Source organism: Tenrec ecaudatus, unplaced genomic scaffold (assembly GCF_050624435.1).
Source record: "Tenrec ecaudatus isolate mTenEca1 unplaced genomic scaffold, mTenEca1.hap1 Scaffold_223, whole genome shotgun sequence".
Lineage (NCBI taxonomy): Eukaryota > Metazoa > Chordata > Mammalia > Afrosoricida > Tenrecidae > Tenrec > Tenrec ecaudatus.
In genome coordinates, this window is record NW_027458458.1 from 105,342 (window position 1) to 132,453 (window position 27,112).

General features: G+C 42.1%; 1 long non-coding RNA gene across 1 annotated transcript in view; it reads right to left on the bottom strand.

The window, feature by feature from the left end:
• LOC142436341 (uncharacterized) overlaps window positions 1–25,617 on the bottom strand; it is a 65,468-nt gene extending 39,851 nt beyond the window's left edge. The window contains exons 1-2 of the long non-coding RNA XR_012781892.1: window positions 25,478–25,617; window positions 25,141–25,183 (exon numbers count right to left, since the gene is read on the bottom strand). This is a non-coding gene — a long non-coding RNA (uncharacterized LOC142436341). The remainder of the gene's footprint in view (window positions 1–25,140; window positions 25,184–25,477) is intronic.
• Window positions 25,618–27,112: the final 1,495 nt, after the last annotated feature.

Consider the following 27,112-nt stretch of genomic DNA (forward strand, 5'->3'; position numbering starts at 1 on the left):
CAGGTAATAGAACGGTCCACTATCATCATGTGAATCCACACCATAAGGGGAATCAGAGAGGATGCATTGTGAATGCTCATACCACTCAATTAGAAAGTTTGTTATGTATGTAATATAAAGTTTACAAATTGAAAACTATTTTTTAAAAAGATTGATAATTGATAACAATTAAAGCAATGCTTGATAAACAACCTGCTTAAGAGCTGTTTTCTGTTGGGAGTGCTCGTTCAGTCTGAGGGAGAACTCTTGTCCATATTCTCTACTCATCTGCTTCTAAATATCAGGGGACATGCAAATGCAGCTCTCTGCCTGCTGATAAAACAACCACAGGCCCTGATGTGGGACTTCTCAGAGGACAGTACCCGTTTCTGGGGTCTCTGCTGTTAATATTTTGAAAGCAAGAGCTAGTCCAGAGGACACATAATGAATTTGGTACCAAACGTGGCTTTCATTTTGGCCATTTTACATGGTAATCATTGTAGAGCTTGCTGTGTGTGTGTATAATTGTGAGTGCATGTGTTTGTATGTAAGTCATCTAATCAGAGTGTCTGTTTGCAGGTGTTCAGTGTGAGGTGCACCTGGTGTAGTCTGTGGGCGATCTGAGAAAGCCTGGAGAGTCTTTGAGACTCTCTTGTGCAGCTTCTGGATTCACCTTCAGTGACCATGGATGAGCTGGGCCCGCCAGTATCCAGGGAAGGGCCTGCAGTGGGTCGCAGGCATTAGTACTGGTGTTAGTACATACTATACAGATTCAGTAAAGGGCCAATTAACCATCTCCAGAGACAACGCCAAGAACACGCTGTATCTGCAGATGAACAGCCTGAAAGCCGAAGACACAGCCATGCATTACTGTGCAAGAGACACAGTGAGGGGAAGTCAGTGAGAGCCCGGACACAAACTTCCCCTGGTGGGAGGATATTGGTCTCCAGGGGGTGCGCAGGAACCACAAAGCACAGGACTCAGACCCAGGAGCAGCTGGAGCTCAAGGCTGGTTTCCTGTGGTTATATGTGGATTCTCAGAAATCTCAGTTCCTTGTGGGAAATCTCTAATTTAAAAAATAATACTTCTGTGCCTACTCCTGGCATCTGTGAATTCAAAGTTATATTGTAACCAAAACTATATTCTGCCCCACAGCAACAATCCGCTTCTTAACCTTTAAGGACAGGAAATGACTTTGCCAGCGGTCCCTGCATCAGAGTTCTCAAGACGCTCAGATAAAATATTTTCCAATCAGACTTCAGGAAAATGGTGCCTGGGTAAAGGTATCTATTAAGTGTTTGAGTATTGGCTGAAAGTCTAACAGTATGTTCTTTCAGCACACTCTGAGGAATTCTGGCAATCATCTAGCTAATAATTTAATAAAAGATAGGCAGTCTGCCTATTTTATATTGAATTGTTTCTTCAAATGACACAATTTTTGTTGTTGCTGATTTTTGCTTTTTTTGTTTTCCTTTTTTTTACCCCAGGGTAGAGTGCAAACGCAGGGCTCTACTACCACAAATTATTCAGTCAAGTTTCCAACATTTGGGGAAATCTCAGGGGTCAGGACAGCTTTGGTTGTTTTTCCTAACCTTTGTGGCTGTGTGTGTGTGTGTATCTTTTCTGGAATCCCATCTGAAAATACATAAATTCGCCAACTGCATTTTAATATCTGGGTGTTAATATCCTATATCAGTCTATCCTTCAGAACCTGCAGCCCATGATAGTCCAGGAAACACACTAACTTTTTGTGAAAATTCAGGATTCAGGGAGAGCTTAGGGCCAAACGGGATCATTCAGTTCTTCATGCTGGATGTTGTATCTTCACCTTCACAGCCCCAAAGAATGTCGGCCACTCCTTCTGGTTTCACCCAGAGGGTCCACATTTGTCCTATTAATGAGCTCATCCTCCTCCTAGTGGCTTTGCTAGTATTTTGTTGTTTGATACCGGTAACATTCCCAGTATCCATTGACACACAACCTTAAGTGAAGAATTTCAGCTATTTTGGTATAAGATCCTGTATGAAATGTAAGATTAGGTGTCAATAACTTTATTAATGATGACTTTGTGGATACTACATGTCTTCCTGTGTCAAAGGTAATTTTTTTAGTGTTGCATGTACTCTTTCCACACTAGAATAACTCTTGAGTAGATGTAGGAGTGTAGTTGTCAAAGAAAAGTTCTTCCTTCTTAGTGACTTACAAAAGCCACTCCTATTTACAGCACGCATTGAATGGGAGCTATTTTTGGCTGAATTCAATGAGATTTCTAGATTTAGCTGACCTTCAAATATTTGAATATCTAATTTTACATAATCTATTGCAGAGAGAAAATGTGTATCTGACAATTTAAATGCTCTTGGTTTTGTTCTGAGTATCTTAGAAAGATATAAGTCCCTGAGAGGAGAGGACTACTGCCTTTATTCCCAAAGCTGTTCTCAAACTTAATTTGTGTCTCCCTCCTCAACCATCTTCTTTATCACTTTCTGTGGCCTGAAAGAATAGGCCTTGTTCTTGAAGAATGGAGAAGTCACGGAAGGGAATGTGTTCTATGAGGAAGCAGCCAACATTCTCATCTCAGATTGACCCCTTTTAAACTTTATTACAAAGTTACCACTCACATGCAAATCTGCACATAGTCCATTGGATATAGTCTCATGATGTATTTACTCAAATTTAGCTCTTATTCTGATTTAATACACCTGGGAAAATAGGCCTCATTGCCAATATGTCAGTTTCTTCCTCTTCTTGGGGAAACTCTCAGAGGTGAAACGCTCAGGGATTGAAGCATGGGGTTTTGTGACTGCTTTATCTGTGAATCAGGCTCATTCTCTTCAGGAGAAGCATATGCAAATAAAGGCCCTCCTTATGCTGATAAAAAAAAACACCCCAATCCCAACAAAACAGTTCTTGGAGAAGATCCTCAGTACCATAATCTACAAGAGTCGCTGTTCTGAAGTTTGTATGAACACAGAATCATCATGGAGTCTGTACTAAGCTGGGTTTTTCAGGCAGCTATTTTAATAAGTAATGCTATTGAGAGCAAGTGTGTGTGAGTGGGTATGAGTTGCACACAGTTGACATGTGTGATCGCTTTCATGACCGGCATATATTTTGTTTGAAAATGGCAATTGCAATGTGCAACTGGTTGAGTCTGAAGGAAACTTGAGGGAGCATAAGACATTTTTGAGATTCTAATGTGCAAACTCTGGATTTACATTTAGTAACTTTTCCATGACCTGTATGAGCCAAGTTCCAGGCCTGCAGGGTGTCTTATTAGTACTGTTGATATCACATATTGTACAGATTCCATGAAAGCTGGTTTACCATCTCCAGAGACATTGCCAAGAACACACCGTATCAGCGAAAGGACAGTCTAAAAGTCAATCACACGTCCATGTATAATGGTGGGGAAGAAACACAGAGAGAAATCAAAGTGAGTACAGACACAAACCTCCTATGCAGGGAGGGAGCTGTGTTGCAGGGCTCTGTAAGGGCATGAACAGAAGGAATGATTCTGGATCATGTGCATTTGGAGAGGGAGTTTCTAGTCTGGATCTCTATTGTGATCCAGGGTTCTTCATCTCACTATTTCACACGGGAATTTATGTTTTGTTTTCTTTTTATGATTCAGTTCCTACCCTTAATATCTGTGAATTCAAAGTTGTATTGTAAGAAAATAAAACATTCTCATAGAGAGAAAAACAACCAACCAAATGAGTAGAAATTTTCCAGGGGTGATCAGCGTGTATTTTGAGAAGGTCAGTGTTTTAGTCCTGGTGGACTGGAGAAACAAATTCATAGACACTCCTATGTGTATAGGAAAAAGCTTTATATAAAGAGCAACGGTATATTGAGAAAACACCCCAGTCCAGTGCAGATTAAACCCATAAGGCCAATATTCGCCCATATGTCTGATACCATTCTGTAAATTCCTCTTCAGACTCATGCAATACATGATACAATGCCAGGTGCAAGAAAATCACAGGTTAGTGGGTGGAAAGTCTTGTGGATCCAGTGGCATTAGAAGCATCTTACTGCTGGCGTGGGCCTCCACGTGACTCCTCCAGCTCCAAGGTTCTGGCTGCCATTAGCATAGCTCCATGTGGCTTGTCAACAACAATGCCTCACAGGGAGAGAGTGTATCTAGCCTTCAGTGAGCTATTCATCTCCTTTGCACCTCCAAATGAGGTCATTAAGGCGTGACCTGATTGACAGGCTAGACTGCACCCCTTCGCAGGTTCACAGGAGATCATGTAACTGCCACAGTCTGAATATCTTTCAGGAAGACTCAGTGGAGTGCTAACCGTTAAGGCCTCAATTAATGGCTGTAAAGTTGGTGGTTTGAAACGTGGTGTCATTTATTCAAGTACAATATATTGTAAAAAGTTGCTTTCACCCAAACTAAAATTCTGTTGACATTGATCAGTTCCAAGTCATAGTAATCCTAGAGGACAGACTAGAACTGCTCCTACAAGATTTCCAAGCCTGTATTTCCTTATGAGATTATTCCACCACAAATTCTCCCACACAGCAGTTCGTGGGTCTGAATGACTGAATTTTCATTTAACAGCTAGGCAAGTCATGACTGTCCCATTAGGATTGGTAGTTCTTACTTATCTATCAGTTATTTTTAAAAAATATTATATCCTGTCAAACAATCTTCATAGTTTAGAATTATGTTTTTCATCAAGCCTTGCTGTTTTTCATCCAGATTCTTCCCCTAGATCAGGGGTCAGTAAATTTCTTTTTTCAAAAAGACCTCTGAAAACTATAATTGATGATTCCATTGGTCATATAGACTTGGAGACAATTATTCAACCTTACTGATTGTGAAAACAACAGCAGGAAAGAGAAAAGGGCATAGCTGTGTGCTAATAGAATGTTATTCACAAAGACAGGCACTGGGCCATGAGCCTGTTAACCAAAGCCCTTCAATGAGGGTCTGTGTAAGTAACAGATGATCTTCTGTTTCTTTTCTAAAACAGTTTTATTGGAATTTCATGCACATGATATAATTCAATCATATCAAGAAGAGGCATATACCTGTCTTGATTTTCTCTGCAGTAGGAGCAGCTTGCCTGCCACTACCCCTCATCCCCTAAAAATTTTTGCCAGTGCCAAATTCTTCTCCACTCATCCCTTGGTCAGGAATGCCTCCCAGCTGATGAGGTGTCCCATCTGTGGCGCAGAAACATCCTAGACACTGACAGAAGAGCGCTTCAGCAGCTTGGCATCCCTACATTCCCTGACTTGACTGATCCCTAGTCACAGCTTCCAAACCAGCATATCTCAAAGGACATTGACACAGCAGCCAAGCTCATTGGGGCTGCCACAGTTGGAGTGGCATCTCTGGAGCCCGCATTGGGACTGGGTTTGGGAGCCTCATCCTTGCTTATGCCAGGAACCCTTCTCTGAAGCAGCCGCTCTTCTCCTATGCCATCCTGGGCTTTGCCTTCTCGAAGGCCCTCGGGCTTTTCTGCCTGATGGTGGCCTTCCTCATCCTTTTTACCATGTGAAGGAGCCATATCTACCCCCCACATTTCTCTGTCCCAAGTCTCTCTGCCCAAAATTTCCCTTCCCTGCACCTCCCCGGACAGCCTGGGGAAAATAATTGGCTCAAGGTTTGACAGAGACAAATAAATACTGTATTAATAAAGATGCTTCATTTTTTAAAAAAAAGTGGGGGGCATACAATCATCATCACTATCGATTAAATTTTTTCTTCCTTTTGTTCATATCATTACATTTTTGGCAAAATGTACACAAGAAAACATTCTCCAATTCAACCACTGTTATATGTACAATTGAGTATCTTTGATGATACTTTTCATGTTTACAACCATTATTGATATCCTTTTCAAAATTATCCCATCACCAATAATATAAACTGAATTCCCCCTAAGCAACAACCATTTCACCTTCACCCATGGTAACCATTGGTCAAGCTTTGTTTGTTTTTATATAGTTTTAAAAATAGATGTATATAATATTCACATATCAGGCATCAAAGAACAAAAAAATCTTTATAATTGGGTGCATACCTCCATGATACAATCACCGAGGACAAACAGGTGCATATGCAAATGTGGTGAACAAAGCTGATGGTGCCGGCTATCAAAAGAGATAGTGTCTGGGGTCTTAAAGGCTTGAAGGTAAACAAACGGCTATCTAACTCAGAAGCAACAAAGCCCACATGGAAGAAGCACACCAGCCTGTGTCATCAAGAGGTGTGGAAGGGATCAGGTATAGGCATCATAAGAAAAAAAAAATCTTACCAGAGTGAATGAAGGGGAAAGTGCAGAGTGGTGACCCTAAGCCCATTTGTTGGCCACTGTAGATCCCCTTGCAGAGCGGTCTAGGGGAGGACTTGAGTCAGTCAGGGTGTGATATAGCACTGATGAAGAATACAGCTTTCCTCCAGTTCATAAATGCTTCCACCCCTCCCTCCACCCCACCCCACCCCACTACCATGCCAAATTCTACCTTGCAAGTCTGGATAGAGCAGAGGATGTACACTGGTGCAGATAGGAGCTGGAGGCACAGGGAATCCAGGGAGGATGATACCTTCAGGACCAGGGTGTGAGGGGTGATACTGGCAGGGTAGAGGGTGAGTAGGTTGGAAAGAGGGAACCGATTACAAGGCTCTACATGTGACCTCCTCCCTGGGGGACAGACAACAGAAAAGGGGGTGAAGGGAGACTCTGAACTGGGCAAGATATGACAAAATAATAATTTATAAATTGTCAAGGGAACATGAGGGAGGAGGGAGCTTTGAAAATGATGAGGGCAAAGAATGTACAGATGTGCTTTATACAATTAATGTAAGTATGGATTGTCATAAGAGTTGTCTGAGTCCCTAATAAAATGTTTTTTAAAAATAGTATTCATTTACATAGATGTTTAAAATGTTGTACTATATGTATATATGCATATATATAATAATGAATTCTTTGGTTCTCTCCCCCTCCCACATTCATTGTTTGCTCCCGAAAGTTCCTCACCCTTCCTACTCCTCTACTCCCCTAGGGCCCTATAGACCATTGCATCAGTTATTGTCTCTAGGGATCCGCGCCTTCTGTGCTTTACAAACTTTGAAACCCAATAGAAACAACAAAAAACAAAACCAAAATAAAACAGCAAGAAGAAAATAATAATAATATAAAGATAAAAATGAAAATGAAGAATAAAGAAGGAAAGACTACCATCAATATTTTAAAGTTCAGCAAAAAAAAAAAAAAATCCTGTCATGGAACAAGTGAGAAATGCTTTACCTTAGAGCAAGTACAGGTTGGATCGAGAGGTAGGTCAACTGACCAATTGTCATATTATGCCATGGTCTGATCCACCGTGATCAAGTTCGCAGTTATCTCTGTCTGAGAGTAAAGCTTTTCAAGGGGATCTGCCAGAGGTTTAATATGACTAAATATTCTTCAGATGGATTTTTTTGAGTTCTCACTGTTCACCTACCCTTCGACAAATTGGATGTTCATAATTTGAGCTCTGAAGGTTTTTCCTTCATCACATTTGAATTGTCACTATCTTTGGGTCACACATGCTGGTGTGCTTCTTCATTGTGGACTTCCTTGACACCTGACTTAGATGGCTGCTTGAAGACAAGCCATTTAGATCCCAGATAATTGATACCCTGGTACCATCTGCTTTCTTCACACCACTTTGCTGTAATGCCCCTATCTTCATTGATTTTTCAATGAAGGTAAGTATTGAGCAGAGCCATGTTAAGATCCTGTACCCAGAATATGATCACCTAGAGGATGGATCTAGCTAAATCCTGTCATATACCATGGGCACCTCTAACTAGTGCCTGGAAAGTGAACATGTGAAACTCCACAACTATGTTAGTCTGGGTGGACTAGGGAAAAAAATTCACAGACATTCATATGTGTACAAGAGAGAACTTTATATCACAGAGAAATTGTACATTAAGAAGGCATAACCGCCCAGTCCAGTTCAAGTCCATAAGTCTGATATTAGCCCAGATATCTGACACCAGACTATAAATTCTTCAGACTCATGCAACACATGCAATGATGCCGAATGCATGAAGAGCACATGCCAGTGGGTGCAAAGTCTTGTGGATCCAGTGGAGATGGGTGGAAACATCTCAAAGCTGTTAAGAGTCTCCACGTGGCTCCTTCAGCTCCAGGGCTCTAGCGTAGCTCCTTGTGCATTGTTGACAGGAATGTCTCATAGGGCATGAGACTGTGTCCTGCCTCCAGCGAGCTATTTTTCTCCTCAGTGCCTCCAAATGATGTCATCAAACTGCACCCAGATTGACAGACTAAACTCCATCCCTTCATCTTAAGTCTCAAATTGACAGCAGATTATACAACTACCACAGCAACCATGGAGGCAGATAAAGAGCAGGACAGGAAAAGCGAAGTAGGTACCTTCTCTATTTGTTTTGTACTCTACTCTTATTTGTATCTTTATGTCATTATAATTTTTCTTTATGTTTAATTATATCTTTGTTTTTAATTGTTTTTGTTATTATCTCCAAGTTTGGAAGTAAAGGAGTGGATGAATAGAGACCATAACTGAGGCAATGGTTTATATGGAAGGGGGAGGAGTAATCAGTGGATCTGTGAAGCAGGAGGGAGCATTAAGCTTATTTTGAAAATGGGCATACAACTTTTTTTTAGAAGTGTTTTAAGTATGGAAATGTGAATGTTATATCAGGAAAAGAAAGAAAGAAAGAAAAAGAAAGAAAAGGAAGGAAGGAAAGAAGGGAGGGAGGGAGGAAGGAAAGAAAGAGAAAGAAAGAAAGAAAGAAAGAAAGAAAGAAAGAAAGAAAGAAAGAAAGAAAGAAAGAAAGAAAGAAAGAAAGAAAGAAAACGATCTATGGTTACCATGTGTGAAGTGGGAAGAGATTTGGCTTAGGGGGGCATTAAATTAAGTTTAACTGCAGTGAAACAATATGCAGGGGGATAAAAATAATGGTTGTACAACCTGAAAAGAATACTCAATGGCACTGAATTACACATGTAGAAGGCGTTGAATCGGTGAAAGTTTTGTTGCATACAGTTTTGCAAGTATGTGAAATATATTACATGAATAATGATTACAGAGGGGGAGAAATTGTTCTATAATTGACTGTGGTAAAGATTATACAACTCTTCTTGATATGGTTGAAGTATTGAATTATATAAGGGGGAAAGTTCTAATAAAAGTGTTTTGTTTTGAAGTGGATGCTCAGAAATGTTCATCATTTTACCTTCCACTTTAACTCAACAGCCTGCACATCTCATGGGCTACCCTTGTCCTAAAGGTAGAACTGGGCTGCCCAGAGAGAAAGTGGAACATTCCTAGGAAAATAGTATCCCCAGGAATTCCCTTCATTATGGCTCACACCTCAGGCCAACTGTCTGCATTTCTACAAATCTACCCATGGTTTTCAGGAAGAAATTGTTTGTCCACAGTCAGTACAAATGATGAAAGGTAGAGATTGACCTCACAGAACACAGGTCAGGAAAATCCCCTCTAGAGGCCATTACTGCTCCTCCTCAGAGCCATCCTCTTTCTGCTTCCACAATCACAGCACACGTGGATCGCCTACAGTAAAATATAGTAACAGAGCTCCAAGTCACACATGAAAGTCAGGTATCTTAGGCCTTCATCCTTACCATGTTAATCAGAGATGTCTGTGGAGGTGACACCCTTCTGGATTCTTCTTGGTGACATGAATGTCCTACCCTGTAAGCACCTTCATGTCAAAAGCAGTTCTTTTCATCTTAGAATGGTTTTAAATTATATTTCCCCCCGTATTCCTAGGTGTGATCGTGCAGGTAGAGCTGCTACAGACCAGTCATGAGTTGGGAAAGCTATGTGCTATGTCTCAAAGTGCTATGTCTAGCTTCCAGGTCTGAAAATATCAATGTTTCTAGATCTAAAAGGCTCTGGGAAACACGACCTGTGTTAGGTGGCACAGAAGCCTTGTGATGAGTCTTAGCAACAACTCAGTTTTCACATATTGATGCATTGCAACCACTATAGCTCAACCAGCTGCATGTGTTTTAACAATCTGAAACCTGAGGACACTGACATGTAAAATGTAGGAAACGTACTAGGAGACACAATGAAGGCTTAATGGTCAAACATCTCAAGCATCACAACCCTAATTGGGCAGCAGAGGGAGCTCAGGGTACATGGGACACAATCTTTGCCACAGGAGCAGGTGCAGGGGGTGCCAAGTGTTTCTTTGCTCTTGTGTCTGGAGTTTTCCAATTCACCCATGTGGAAGACCACTTCAAGGAACCTTCAGCAACTAGGTTCGCATGTCTCTTATTTTCCTGGAGGGCAGATCCTAAAAATTAAAAGCCCATATTCTTCCTCAGAAGACAGGGGAGAAAGAAATCACACTTGGGACAAGTTGAAATCAATCCCAGAAGGACTGGTAGTCTCTCTATGCCGTTAAATTCTGACCTCCATGTGCTTCACTCAACACAATCAGTTTCTCTCCATCCTAATTATTTTTTCCAAATTACTTTAGGTTGAAATTGTATGTGTGTGAATCCCAGCCCAAGTATCTCCTGTGAAGAGAAAACCAAACCAAACCTGATTTTACCATTTCTGAAATAATTGACAGTTGTATATTATTTTTGTCAATATTTATTATTTTAATAGGTAATTATTCTCTTGAGAAAAACATATCCTTTAACCAGGATTTGTCAAATTATTTTTTTTACATTTTATTAGGGGCTCATAAAACTCTTATCACAATCCATAAATATACATACATCAATTGTATAAAGCACGTCTGTACATTCTTTGCACACCAGCCTGTATGATCATGAGGTGTACACGTGATCATGTATCAGATATCAAAGACCCAGAACAAAATAATATCTTTGTGAATGAAGAAGAGTGTGCAGTGGAGACCCAAAGCCCATCTATAGACAATTGGACATCCCCTTACAGAAAGGTCACAAGAAAGAGAAGAGCCAGTCAGGGTGCACTACAGCACCGATGAAACAAACAACTTTCCTCTAGTTCTTTAATGCTTCTCCCCCCACTATCATGGCCTCAATCCTACCTTATAAATCTTAGTAGACCAGAATATTTACACTGCTACAGATAAGATCTCACAACACAGGGAATCCAGGACAGATAAACCGCTCAGAACCAACAATGAGAATAGAGATATCAAGAGAGTAATGGGAAGGTGGGAGTAGAAAGAGGAAATCAATCACAAGGATTGACATAGAACTCCCTCCCAGTGGGACAAACAGCAGAAAAGTAGGTGAAGTGAGACAGCAGACAATGCAAAATATGAAAATCATAATTTATAATTTATCAAGGTTCATGAAAGAGGGAGAGTGGGAGAGGGAGGGGAAAATGAGGAACTGATATCAAGGGCTCCAGTACAAAGCAAACGCTTTGAAAATGATGATGGCAGCATATGTACAAATGTGCTTGACAATGGATGAATGCATGAATTGTGATAAGAGCCCTAAGAGCCCCCAATAAAAGTATTTAATAAAAAAGAAAGCATTAGTATTGTAAAGCATAATACCTAGATTTTGGAGAGCACAATCAACTCCTCAAGCATGGGAGACTTCCTCTAGTTTTTGGAAGATGCCCTGGAAACGTCCCGATGTGTTATGCAAATTCACAGACAGCATTGGCTTCTCTGGGTATGTAGAGACCTTCAGCATCTACAGAACTTCTAAGTTTAACTCAGTACCTTAAAATTCTTGGTGTGCAAAAGATTTGTGAAGGGAAGGCAAGCTTGATTCAAGGCAAGACAAACCTGCAGGGAAGGAGCGAGACTCAGGAGCCGCTGTCATATTCAGCTCAAGGGGACAATTAAGGGAAGGTCTAGAAGGGGCTGGGGAGGGTTTTACTTTTAGCATATGAATTTTCTTTTCCAAAAGATAATTTAAAAGAGAATTAGACAAGGGAAGCTTGTGTCAGATTAAATATATATTTCTAGGGGAATATTTATTTAACTGCATCAAGAAATGAATAAGCACCACACTTAAGGGGTGGAGAGGAGGAGGGCACATTTCAAGGCACTGTCTCTAACTGTAGGTTGACATTTCCATTAAGTCAATTCTTTCTCTTAACAACCCTATAGAATAGGGCTGCCCTTGTAGGCTTCTGAGTCTATAAATCTTCATGGGTGTGTAGAGAATTCTTCCCCCTGCAGAGCCATTGGAGATTTAGAATGACTGACCTTGCATTTAGCAGCACACTGCATAATGAACCCCACACGCAGGGCTTTCCAAGATATCTAGAACATTCTTATCTACTCTTGGAGTGACTCTCTTAGAAGTCATTCAACATTACTTATGACTATATAGGCAGAAGGTATGCAAATAGACCCCTCCCCTGCTGAGGAAAACCATCCAAGTCCCAACTCTGAAGCTCTTGGACAGTTGCTCCACCTCTGGAATTCCAAGGTACCCCCATTCAAGACTGAACAAATCAAGTCACAATGGAATCTCTATTGAGCTCAATTTTCCTTTTTGGAATTTCAAAAGATGCTTTGATGCAGAGAAAGTGTGCATGAGGGGGCATGAGTGAGAGGCAGTAAATATGATTTTCAGGATCAGGATGTCTGTGTGTTTGCAGGTGTCCAGTGTGAGGTGGAGCTATGGCATCTGAGGGAGACTTGAGGCAGTCGGAGGCTTCTCTGATATTCTCCCGTACAGTCTCTGCATTCATTGCCTGTATTTATAATATACACTGGATCTGCCTAGCCCCAGAGAAGGGGCGGCAGTGGGTTTCATACATGAATAGTGTTGGTAGGACTCTCCGAAGGGCCAATTCACCATCTCCAAAGACAATGGTAAGGACATACTATAACTTCAAATGGACAACCTGAACTTCAAGGACACAGTTTTGTATTTCTGTGCAAAAGATGCACAGTATGGTAGTTACATAATCTGGTGTGAATTTGGGACTTCAGAGGATAAAGAGGGAAGGGTTGGAGTCTGTCAATTGGATCATAGCCAATGAAGCCTCTGCGTGGGCATGGCCTTCTGAGAATTCTGGGAAATCCCGTATTCCATCTTGGAGGTGGAAGAGAGACTCTCTAATCCCTGGGAGACACCCTACTGACAAGGGTGACTCTCTGTGAGACATCCCTGAATAGAAGCCACATGGACCTACCCCATGCAGCCCTGGGTTCTGGAGAAGACATGTAGAGACCCGTCTCCGCTGAAAAGCTTACAATGCCACTGGATCCAAAGACTTTCTGCCCACTGGCCTGTGACCATCTTGCATTCTGGATCATTGCATGTATTTCATAAGTATGAAGAGGAATTTATACATTGGTATCCGACACATGGGCTAATAATGGACTTATGGGCTTGGCCCTAACTGGGGTTAAGATGCTTTCTAAATGTACAATTGCCCTTTATATTAAATCTCTTATACACAATATACGTGTGTCTATGGATTGGTTTCTCTAGTCTACCCAGATCAACGCACACAGTGAGGAGAATGGTCAGAGTTAACCCAGACATGAATGTACCCTAGTGGAAGAGGTTAGGCTGCAGGAACCCCTCAGGATCTGCAGAGCACAGGACTCAGACCCAGGAGCAGGTCCAAATGGAGCTTCACTACTGGCTTCCTGTTGTGTCTGGGGATTCTTCTCCTTCTCAGCATCCCTCAGGGAATCAGTGCATCTCCTCCCGTCTTTCTGAAACACTCACCCAATCTCCCTCTGATGATAGGATGATTTCAAACTTAGCTTGTTTCGTTTTTCCCTTGAATTGTCTCAAATTTCCCATGTAATTGGTAATTCCTGCATCTAGGACAAATTCTGTTCAAATCATCGGCTTCATCAAAAACTTTATCCCTTGCTTTCAATAACCCTCCTGTATTCCCTCCTTCCTCGGGATAACAGTCCCTGCTGTGCAAAGGATCTCACTTTATTATCTTTGTATGTTTGTGTGTGTGTATATATATATATATATATATATTTCCACACAACATACTACATGAACTTACCACCAGTAGCCCAATCCTAGATCAAGTCACCTCTCTCCATTCATCCAAATGGAGACTTTCTTCTCTGAGTTCATTCATTTTATTCATTCACAGCTCCTGTCTGTCCTTGTCCACCACAGGCTAATTTGAGAGTCAGTGTTTTTTTCTCCAAAGGCTGTTTAATTTAGCAGTTGTGCATATTGATACAAGAGTAGGAAAAGGGAGATAAGACACATTTTATGCTTAGTCTCAACATGCCTCCACAGACCTCACCTCCCTTCCTGCCCTATGTCCCCTTGTGCATGGGCTATAAGCATCCTATTCTGTACAGGGCACCCACAGGTTCCCTTCAAGTTCTGTCAGAATATCCTTCTCTAGAGACATGCCCAGGGACTGATTTTCTGTCAATCAGTACTGTGACTGCTGTAGTTATGATCACATATTTCTGAGTCAGGCACACACAGAGGGAAAGGCTATGGGAACCCAGACACATACACCCATACAGGGAGAGGGCGGGGCTCAGGGGTCACTCAAGCCCACAGATAACAGGGACCCTCAGGGGAGAAATGTAGAGGAGCCTAAGAAGGATTAGTTAAATTAGGTACCTATTTCCTCTACCTGCAGAGAAAATGTCTCTGCCACACACCTCCACATTCTTGTAGCTCAGTGTGTATATTCTTGTATGCACTTTGTCTGTTTTTTTTGTATGTGCTAGTACACATGAACTACTCTGTGCCTTAATATGTTATACTATGTGACAGAACTTGTAGTCTGTTCTGCATTGATTCTATTATTATAATTCTAGTATATTTTAGTGTGTCTTTGTGGGTTTTTTTCTTAAGTAAATGCATGTATATTTATTAATCTGAGGGTATTGTATGAAGATTTGTTACTTCTAGTATATGTGCTGATTTGTTCATAGTAGGCATGTGTATGTTAATATGACTGTTAAAACACAAATGTCATTATGTGAGTTTCCTGCTTGCGTGTGTTCAGTCCAAACCATGTGAGCTCTTCAAACTTTATGAGCTCACATCTCCTTGAATAAAATACTTTATTGAGTGTTAAGAAATTACTAAGCATGGGGGAATCCATTAGAGGCCCATAGTAATATGCACAGCAGAGTACGCTAATCCGTGAAACTTCTTTTTAAAGTGGACAATAAGAAACAGAAGGACATGAACAGCAAATCCTAGAGGTGAACTAGTCAATGCAGAGACATCCTTAACTAGGAAACAGGCCCAGAGGGATGTTTATTTTCTCCTCTCTGAAGCTCTTGTGTTTATGGATGGCAATGATAAAGCCTTTGTAAAAGAATGCACGCTACACTCAAAGGATGTCTAGTTGTAGGTACATGGGTGATGCCAAGAGCCAACGTGAATGCAGAAGTTTAAAGGTAAATGAGATGGATCAAGGAAAAGGATGACTTATCTTCAATCATCTTTGCCCAGAGAATGGGGTTCAAGCTCTCTACATAAGGTTAACTGATGAAAAATAACACAAACTATTGGAGAGGGCTTACTCCTATTCCTTTCAAACAGCTAAAAGAACTCAAGGTTGCTTGTGCTCAATATGGCCCAACTGCCTCTTTTACTCAATCTTTATTAGATACACTTTCCTTCGAGGTGCTTCCCGCCGCAGAATGGAAACAATTGGCTTTTGAAAATGCAAATACTGCCTGCCAGGCAGCTGCTGAGACCTTTTGGAAAAAAGGGCAACCTGTCCGATTATATCAGACTATGCTCAGACATTGAACCTTTCTTTACTCAGGGGCTTGCGATAGCAGCTGCTTTGTAAGGAAAAACAGTAAAGGAGGGTTAATGATACTATGGAACTTATGGGAGCCCTGCAGGCTGGGCTCCCTTCCCCCTCTGCTATTCCAGCCAATACATATAAGATCATTTTAGATTTAAAAGATTGTTTTTATACCACGCCCTTGGATCCAAAATATTGTAAAAGATTTGCCTTTAGTGTCCCTTCCACCAACTTCAAAGAGCCTATGAAGAGATATCATTGGCTTGTTTTGCCTGGAGGAATGGCCCCAACCCGCTATTAATATGGGGAGGAGGGCATGTTTGGGTTTTTACACAGGATGCTGATGGAGCATGGGGGCTGCCTGAATGGTTGGTGCAGTTTGCAAACCATGCAGATGGTAATTTGCCTCAGAGTGCTTCTGGGGACATGGCTCAGTGAGAAGTACTAGGCTTAAGTTTCTGATCCACCACTCTTACTTCCTGCTGTCTGGGAAGGTCTGGAAATCAAGATGTGGGTTAATGACTCACGCCCTCCCTGTACAAAGTGAAGGAAATGTTATTCCACCCACTCCACAGTCTTTTTCCTCATGTAGACTAGAGATTCAAAAGAATAATAAAACCATATTGTGGAGATCGTGTCTCACAGACAAGCCCATCAGGTATAACGTCACAAAAGAGAGATATATCATCGATTGGTCTGTCAACCAGGACAATACTCAAAAAAAAAAAAAAACACTGCCAAATGGGAAAAGGGGCTGTCTGCAGGGCTTTGGTGGTCAGATTTGGGTTTTCCACAAACTCAGTGGTGGAAAATAGGGGCTGCTTAGGGGGACATGAAGCTTATGGGCCCTACCTCCAGACCACAGGGAAATGTTACTGCCTGCGTACCATCGCCTTATGTACTTTTGGCAGGGAATATTACTATAGATCATGATGACTCTAAGTTTAACAGGTCTTGTAATAACTGCAATTTGTCTAATTGTATTACCTGGTCCCCTGAAGGTATTGTCATCGCCATTTTATATCAACCTTCTTTTGTTATGCTGCCAGTGAATATTACTGGGCCTTGGTATTCAGAAAGAGGGTTACAGGTATTAGAAGAGACTGAAAAAGCATCAACCAGATTTAAGTGTTTTGTAGGTTTGCTTATAGCAAGTATTTTAGCTATATTAAGTTTAGTTGCTACTGCTACTACTGCAGCAATTGTACTTTCACAAATCTTACAAACTGCCCACTGTGGAAATGAATTATCCAAAGATGTGACTAATGTTTTGGGTACTCAAGAAGATATAGACAGGAAGTTAGAACAAAAAGTAAATGCTCTTTATGACATGGTCATGTATTTAGGAGACGAGGTGCAGGGGCTTAAGGCCAGGTCTAGTCTACAGTGCCATGCTGTACATACATGGATCTGTGTTACACCTAAATAGTACACTAACAGTCAGTATAGCTGGATTAAAGTGTAGAATCATCTTCAAGGTACTTGGCACAATGCTAATGAGTCTTTAGATTGATTACAACTCCATCAAGAAATATTAGCCATAAAAGATGCTAAGTCTCTTTATTTTGATGTCGACAAGGTTGCTGAGGATTGGCTCCAGCATTTTCAAGATTCTTTCCCTTCGTTAGGAAATCTCAGAGGCCTACCTCACATGCTTTTTCTCTAGTCACAGCGGGAGTGTGTGTATTGTTTATCTTATGCATACTCCCTATGATACTGCACAAGGTTATGGTTGAATTATTGGCTTTAGGAACAAAATTACAGGAAGTACACCTGCATACTTCACTCCCTCCCCAAACAGGAGTATAAGGCAGAGGCTGGTTAGTCAGACGGGTAAAATCGAGTCTGAGTATTCCAACCTAAGACAGGTCATAGTCTCCTGCAGACAGTGACTGATGACGGGTAAGGGCGATTTCAGGACTTCACAACCTAAGACAGACACAGTGATCTGCTGACGTTTTGAGTAAAGACGTCTTCAGTAAATAAAAAAGCGGGGGCTGTTGAAGGCCATTAAGACTCAGCTTTGAAACAGCTGATAAGTCTCATGAACTATGTGTCAGTGTTTGCTGATTTCTTCTGTGACTTTACGTTTTGAACATACTGTTAAGAACAAGAACAACAAAAAAAAAAAGAACAAGAAAGTATGCAAAGTCTGGGAAGATACGTTGTTTAATTTTCTCAGGGATGTCTGCCTTGGCAGAAGACAAAATTGCTATGTGTAGCAAATGTGCTTGCTTAACAATGAGATAATAAACCCCGGGTTGTTTCTGCATGGATAAAAGGAGTATGTAAAACAAACCCGAAGCTTCAGTATTCACTGTTGCCCTCCCAATACTTTTAATCTCTTCTTTTTACCCTAATAATCATTCCCCCTCTTTCAGGACGGTTTGACTCCTGAGCTGGCTCCGACAGCCCCTCCTTGATCAAAATTCTTAATCTAAAGCTTGAGTAAATTTTAACTCCTTCCAGAAAAAAATTGGTTGGTGTATAGAAAAAAGACCAAACAAACAAATATCCTGAATACTGAAAGTATAACAGTCAAGAGATCAATCATTGCATTAGATAAATCTGCTGAACAATGCCTCTTTAGAGTATTGAAAGGAAAAGATATTACCTGGAGGACTGGTTTCACCTGACCAAAGCAGGCTATTGTCAATTGACTCTTGTGCATTTGAAAGATGAACAAAGGAAGGCTGAAGAAGAATGAATATATTAGAATTGTAGTTCTGGACAAGAATGTCCCACATACCATGGACATGCAAAGGACAAACAAGTCTGTTTTGGAAGATGTAATGTCAGAGTGCTACTTAGAGGCAAGGATGGTGAGAGTTCATATTATATACTTTGGACATATATCAGAAAAGATCATTCCTCGAAAAGGATATTTTGTTTGGTAAAGATGACGGGCAGTGAAAAACATGAATCCCACTACCAAATGGATTAACAAAGTGACTGCGACAAATGGTTCACCAAACCCGAAGAATGATATTCCTGCTCAAATTGCCTAATGCACAGAGAGGACCATAGGGCCATCCCAATCACAAGACACGGCATCCCTTAATGACCCACAGCGCTATGAGGGACAACACTGTGGCACACTGTGGGAAATGTGCTCGATCTGACTTCACCACACTGGGGCAAAACTCTAAGGGCATGCAACAGAGCAGCAAGAGGAGCAAAGCAATGAAGTGCCCGGGAAATACAAAAAAACAGACTGAGTGGCCAAGGCATGGTACCACATCAGACTCAACCAACAGTAAAATACTCCTAATGATCAACGAACAAACCTGGAATGATTCTTAAGTCTTTTCTCTTTTTTTCCGGTGGTTGCTTCCTTTTTTGTTGTTGTTATTTTGCTCTGTCTTGTTTCTGTGCTTATTATTGTCTCCGCATGTCTATCTAGATAAGATTGGCAGGATAAACACACCAGAGGAGACAACAATGGGGCTGATGGTTCTGGGGGGGGGGGGATAAAGGAAACAGGGAAGTGGGGGAAAGGAAGTGGCTGTAAGCCTGGGGTCAAGGGCACAACAAGTGATCTAAAATCGACGTTGAGGAGAGTGTAGGATTCCTGGTAGGGCGTGATCAAGGGCAATGTAATGAGAGGAATTACTGAAAACTGATGAAGGCCAAACATGATAGTGGGACAAGAGGAAAGTAAAAGGAAATAGAGGAAAGAAGTAGGAGACAAAGGGCATTTATAGAGTTCTAAATACAGTCATTTACATATGTACACATATATATGACAAAAGGGTAACATATCTATGTAAATATATTTAAATTTTAAGTATAAAAGTAGCAGATAGACATTGGACCTCTACCCCAGTACTCTCTCAATGAAAGAAGACTTTGTTCTAATAACCTGGCATTCCATGATGCTCAGCTTCCTGACACAATCGATTAAGACAAAATGGTGCAGAAGCAAATATGGTGAAGAAAGTTGATGCTGCCTGGCTATCAAAAGATATAGCTTCTGGGGTCCTAAAGGCCATCAAACTGAGAAGCTACAAAGTCCTCATGGAAGAAGCACACAAGCCTGTGTGATCATGAGGTGTCAATAGGATCAGGAATCTGGCATCAGAGACACAGAACAAAAAATCCTATCAATTTGAAAGAGGGGTAGTGTGGAGTGAGACCCAAAGTCCATCTGTAGGCAATTGGACACCCCCTTACAGAAGGGTGTGTTACACAGAAACAAAACCAGGACACTTGTGAATATATATAGATATGTGCATACATACATCTATTACATATACAATATATAATCATTATATATAAAACCATTATATATAATCATTATATATTATTATATATTCTATATAATGGATAGACATATAAAGCACAAAAGAATATAGCAGCTAATTTGTTCACACAGCTGTCCAGAGTGCTCAGTTCAACTCACTTCCGTGAAACATTTAATATACTGGAAGTCCTTCAACTCATGAGGGCCACTGGGTCCAAGGTCAAGGAAGCAGACAGGTGAGTCTTATGTACGGCAATGCAGGCAGTCTGGACACAGGCAGCAAACAAAGGGCAGATCATCAACAAAGAGCAAGAAGATAGGATCCAACAGTCCCAAGCTCAAGTGATGCATACATCAGCAACATGATGAAGCACTTCTCAAAGGAACCTCAAGCTCTAGCGACATGATCCACAGGTTGTTAGGCCAACACTTAGTGTAGCTCACAAGTTGTGGCAGAGAACTAGCAGGCGCACCCTGATCTGATGAGAAGAGTGCAAGAGAGAGAGAGGCACGGTTTGCCTAGCCATTTATCTCTTTGCCCTCCAATCAAACTGCAACATTATTTATACCATGTTCCTATGAGCCAGGTTGGCACAATAAACTAACCTATCAGAATGGGTCACAAGGATGAGCCAGTTAGGGTTCAGTATAACACCTATGAAACATACAACTTTTCTCTAGTTGTTTAGTGCTCCCCCCACCCCACAATCATGACCCCAAATCTACTGTACGAAACTGGCTAGACCAGAGAATGCACATGGGTACCGAAAAGAGCTAGAAACACAGGGAATCAAGGGCAGATAAACCCATCAGGACCAATAATCAGAGTGGCAATACCAGGAGAGTAAGGGGTAGGTGAGGGGTGAAAGGGGAAATGAACACAATGATCTACATATAACCCCTTCTCAGGGGGATGGACAACAGAAAAGTGGGTGAAGGGAGACATCAGACAGTATAAGACACGAAAAAGCAATAAAAAATTATAATTTATCAGGGCTTCATGAGGGAAGAATAAAATGAGCTGATACAGCGCTCAAGTAGAAAGAAAATGTTTTGAAAGTGATGATAGCAACATGTACAAATGTGTGTAACACAATTGATATATGCATGGATTGTAATACAAGCTGTACAAGCCCCTGATAAAATGAGTTAAAATAAATAAATTTTTTAAAAACATGCGTTCATCCTCAATTATGAGGATGGCACAGGAGAGTGCAATGTTTTGTTCTGTTGTGCAATGGGTCCCAGTGAGATGGCACTGACTCAATGACAGCTGATATGACAACAGTCTCAGAAACCACAAATATACACCCAGCGCAAACACAAAGACATTAGTGTTTTATGTTTACAAAAGATATTATTTCTCTCATGAAAAAAAGGGAAGAGGTTTCTTCAGTTAAAAAATGTTGGAACAAACAAGGTGACAACAAAATCACTGAGGCATTTCCACCCCTCATTAGTCCATTCTTTTGGTGAGCTGAAGGCAGTTCTCTAAGGGCCTCACAGCATGCCAGGTGGCAGAGTACTTTCAGGAACATGGGCTCTAGTCTAAAACAACACACTCACTAAGTGGTGAGCAGCTATTTGTCTGTCTAGGAAACTGTAAATCATGCAGTCCTGTACACTGAGGGTTCAGCTGGAAGTTCAGAGGATCCAGCAGAGCAAGAGACTGACAATAATTACTCACTGGATTGCAGGATGCTTAGAAGGTCTATAATCAATTGAATCAAAATAAAATTTCTTGAGAAACTTCCAGCCTAACTGTAAGATAGATGAAAACTAAAAATTCTGGCAGCTAGAGTATTCACATAAGATTAATAAGCACTTTTTTACTGTTTTGTTGCTTAAGTTCAACTTATTGGGTTCCAACATAACAATAGTTTTTAGAGCACTTAGTAACATTTTCTATGAGACAAGAAATAACCTGATACCCATGTCAGATGACAATATTTTAAGAAAAATATAGACGAGTGTTGATAATGGATCTGAATGAAAAAGTTATTTTTAAAATAGGAAACTGAGTCAGACAATATATTAAAATAAGCATGCATCAAGATTAATTCTAATTCATCCCAGAATTGATTTAACACAAGAAAATGAACACTCAAATATGCCTAGTGATGGGGGAAAAGTCAATTATCTAAATTGACACAGAATGAATAATAAACAAAGTAAAAAGCTTTTCATGTTAAAAAAAAAACAACTACAAATCTAACATGAAATAGGTAAAACTCAATATGCTAATATACATTCTTGTAAAAAAAAACTTTGCAAATGTCACATGTAAGAGAAAGAGAAAAAAGTTCACCCCATCGCAGAATCAGGATAAACATACATATCCATTTTCACCACTCATATTAAAAATGATACTAGCTAGATTGATCAGAAAAAAAGAATTAATAAAAAGAAGAAAATGACTTCCAAAAAGAAGAAAAGAAAATTCCTTATTCATCATAAATTGAAGATGTCATGTAAAAAAGTTGCCAATTGAAGGCAAACAAGCGGCCATCTAGCTCGGAAACAACAAAGCCCACAGAGAAGTGCGCAACCTAAGCGAATACAAGGTGTTGAACGGACCAGGTGGCAGACACCAAGAACAAAAACCATCATTGTGTGATCACCTTCCTCTAATCTCTGGGGGATGGGCAATGGGAAGGTGGGTGAGGGGAGAGGCCTGGAAGTATAAGATAACATAATAATTTATAAACTATTAAGGGTTCATGGGGGAGGGGAGAGCGGGGAGGGAAGGGAAGGGATAAAAAGGAAAACGAGCTGATTCCAGGAACCCAAGTGGAAGGAGAATTTTGAGAATAACGAGGGCAACTAATGTATAAGGGTGCTTTACTCAATTGATATATTTATGCATTGTGATAAGGGTTGTATGAGCCCCAATAAAAAGATTTATTAAATTTTTTAAAAGTTGCCAAATAGGTCATAAATACTATATACAGGTAGTAAATGTTAAAATGTTCTAGGCAACATTTCAACACACAAAAATACTTGGTACTTAAATCCCTAATGATAAACTGCTAATCTCCAACTCCCAAACCATTAACCCTTACATATTAAGATGCTGACCATCTTTCAAACACACCTATACCCTTCTAAAACACAAGAGGAGGAGGAGGTGATGCTGTTTGCCAGAGAGCAGGGAGAGCCGGCCAGCCTGCCTGCAGGGCTAAAATGGGCAAAAGCAGTACTAGGAGATTTATATATGCAGTTAGCAGGTAGCACACATTTTGCCCTAACAAAACTACTGGTAAACATCCTTAGTTGTTATCAAAAAGGATACTACAAAAACATGTGTATGGTACACACACATGCACTTATGTACACAACAAAATCACATAAATAATGAAATTGAAAATAGATTTTTGTGTGTGTGAAACATTTTGAAACAATGATAAGATCTACAAAAATAAAATGGGATCCAACTCAACTATTCAAGTTTGTGAGACAGGTGGGAAAGCCTGGGGACCCCAGGGTGGGAGAGTGCCGACAGCGGGCCAGGGATCCAAACGGCATGCTGACACACAAGTGCACAATGTGAGCATCTCCAACCCATTTTCCTAACAGGACCTCCTCATTGACCACCTAGGTAGTGTCGAGAAAAACAAGTCCCCACTCAGTGGCTGGCCTACACACCTTTTCCAGCAGGTGGCTGCCCGGGGTTCAAGGCTAGGGGCGATCAGGGAGTGTGGAGGCAGCTCCAATCATTCCCTCTCACCTCCTTCCTCTCTCCTGTCCTCCCTCCTCTACTCCTGCCCCTCACCCCTCCACCCCCATCTTACAAGGAAGATTAGATCAAATCATCCGACATTGAAGGATTAAAAAGTGACATCACTATAAACACTTGGCCACCACAAGCCAGTTATCCCTGTGGTAACTTTTCCAACACTTCCTGCTGAAACCCCAACAGGTCAGAGGGATCTAGAGGTCCTTCTTTCATGGTCTAAATTCCTACTAAAAATCAAGATCCAGTGAGCTTCAACAATTTCTGCTCCAGGGGAGGTTTCTGTCCTCCCTCAGCTCGCCTTAGGACACCTACATTACCTTTACCAGGTGTACCGTCCCAGTCAAACAACCCACCTGACCCTGCTAAGTCCCTGCCTGCTCCAGGGAGGAGTCCCAAGGAGGCTGCAGCTAAGGCTCAAAGGGAGGACAGCAAGAAATGCCAATGCAGCGGCAAGGAGACCTACTGTGTGTTATGTGCACAAGATGCTCCAGTAGGTCCACTCAGACTCCAGTATCTCGTTCAGGGCCATGAGCGTTGTGCACTCGTTGATCAAAGACACCTTTGGGCACATCGCCGACCAGGCATCTCAACTGGCACATTCCAAACTACTCCACCATCACAGCCTGCGACATCCTGGTGACCATGAGCCTGCTGCTGCCTGGACAGCTGGCAGAGGCGCCTTGGCCAAGGGCCCCAGGGCCAACGCCCACTACACCAGCCCCAAATAAATTGTCCTTCAGCCTCACAACGTTCAAACGCCAAGGGCCCATTTCAGGGTCACTTCCAGTTTCATCCCCCAAATAGAGGTTGAACACCTTAACATTACCTTGTTTTTGGTTCCTTTGTTTCAGTTTGGTTTTTGATTCTTCTGTGCATAGTTTAGTTAGATTACTTTTGTGATGGAGAGCATCTTTCTTTCTTTTTAACATGTTTTGGGGCACTTAATCCACATATCCCACATAATCCCACAATTCAGCCATCTTAAGCATTCCACAATCACTACCACAATCGATTTCACATCGTCTATTTTCCCACTATGATTAAATCGCCTTTAAGCAGACTTATTAGTCACCTTCAGTTGTAGTGTTCAGTCCCCTCAATCCTTCATTCTTACTCCCCAAGTCCCCTCACCCTCCCCAACTCCGCCAGCGACCCACCCCGACCCCACCCAGGCATCCTTACAGACACTCGCATGTTATTTCATCTCTAGGCATCCACTCCTTTTGTGCTTCACAAACTGAACCCAACAGAAACAATAAAGAATAGAAAGGAAATGAAATGGGAATGATTTTAAAAAACCTTAGTAATATATAGATAGAAATAAAAACAAAGAGTAAGAAGAAAGGGCGGCCACCAATATTTTAAAGCCAGGGAAGACGTTTCTGTCACGGACCAGCAAGAGATCTTGCGCCTAGAACAGACTCTGGTCGGGTCCAGAGAGAGGTCAGCAGAACAAGATCCCGGGCTCACCTTTGAGCTGAGGAGGCGCAAGGAGTCTCCGGAGGAGGCATCGCTGTGCGGAAGGAAACAAGGGAGGGGGGTTAGGAGACCCGCAAAGAGAGAATCAGGGAACCCCGAAGCCCCAAACCCCAGCCGGGATCCCCTTTCTCCAACAGGGACTCCCACCATGAACCACAACCAATCTGAAAGCAGGGAAATAGGACCGGCCTTGGGGACACCCGCCCACCTCTCACCAAGAGAAGCGCTGGCAGGGTTCCTGGGGGAGAGAAAGGGCACTTGCACCCTAGTCAGCTGGACTAAAACAGCCTCCGCCCACATACATGTCCCGGAGCCCAGAGCCTCCCACCTGGGAGCGCCGGCAACAGTGTGCTCAGGCTGTGGGCGCTTCTCTGGCACCGCAAGCAGAGCACCGACAGTGGAATCCTTGCAGTGAGTTGCAGTTCAGAATAAGACACCGCCACTTCCGGCCCTGTCTGGGCGTGACCCGGGGTGGGAGGAGCTGGCGGGGTCAGAGAGGGGTAGGGGTCTGCCTTCACTTCCTCTCAAGGCAGCTCTTTCCCCGCCCATTTCTGCTGAGATGCCAGCACAGGCGCCTGGTGAGGGGGTGGGCGGGGCCTGGCCAGCTTGGGGCGGGGCTCGGGGAGGAGCCAGAGAGGAGAGAGGCGGTCCACGCCAAAGGGTCCACACCTGTGGCTGAAACTCCAACGGCAAAGACTCAGATAACAATGGCTGAGGCACCAGTAATTTGGCCCTTTGCAGAGGGAGTGCATGGGTGACATGGTTGAGATAGAACGATGTACGTTGGGTGTGGATGTGTATCCTCCTAACAAACTGGAAACACCCAACCCCCCAACTCTGCCAAAGTGTTAATGGGGCTGAAGCAAGAACTGAGGGTCCCTGCTTAACATATGAGTTCAAACAGTTACCGTACCATGGGCTCAGAAGATAAAGGGGGGCCTGGCCTCTATCACTTTCTGTTTTATAAGGACAGGACTCCCTCATATGCAAATTATCTTTCAGGCACTAGGGTACAATTTCACCCTTGGGGTGGGAAAACTATCAGTTCTCTTCAGACAGGGCTGTGGGTCTCTTGGGAAACAGAGCTGTGGTCTAAAGATGCTATTGCTGTGTGTTCTGCTGTGCCTGTGACAGTTCCCCAAGGTGAGAGATTCAGATATCCGACCTGGGTCTATGGAGATAGTTGTGAGTGACTGACATGGAATTTTCTTTTTTTAATTTGCAGGCGTCCTGTCCCAGGTGCAGCTTCAGGAGTCGGGTCCAGGACTGGTGAAGCCCTCCCAGAAGCTGTCCCTCACCTGCATTGTCTCTGGTTTCTCCATAACAAGCAGTGGTTACTGTTGGAGCTGGATCCGCCAGACCTCGGGGAAGGGGCTGCAGTGGATGGGGTGCATAGATTATGGTGGTAATACAGGTTATAACCCGTCCTTCCAAAGCCGACTCTCCATCACCAGAGACACATCGAAGAATCAGTTCTCCCGGCAGCTGAGCTCCGTGACCGCTGAGGACACGGCTACGTATTACTGTGCAAGGAGCACAGTGAGGGGAAGTCAGTGTGAGCCCAGACACAAACCTCCCCTGCAGGGAAGACACTGGGCAGCAGGGGGCGCAGAGAACCCAGCCTTAGACAGGCACAGATGGATGACAGGGAGGATTTCCTGTTGGAATTAGGGCTTTCTCACTTAACTCTTAGCCTCCCCTGGCACAGGTTTTCATTTTGCCATCTTTTTATCTATTTTACATTGGGATGCAAAGTTCAATGTCAGTAGTTTGAAATCACCAGCTCCTCCAAGCGAGAAAGATGAGGCTGTTTGCTCCTCCAAAAGATTAACAGTGTCTGACACCCTACGGAGCAGTTCTACTCTGTCCTAGAATCACTGTGATTCGGGATTCAACGGTGCCAATGGCTTATAGTTATCGAATTTCTGAATTTGCATCTTGTTTTGTTTATTTATGTCCATTA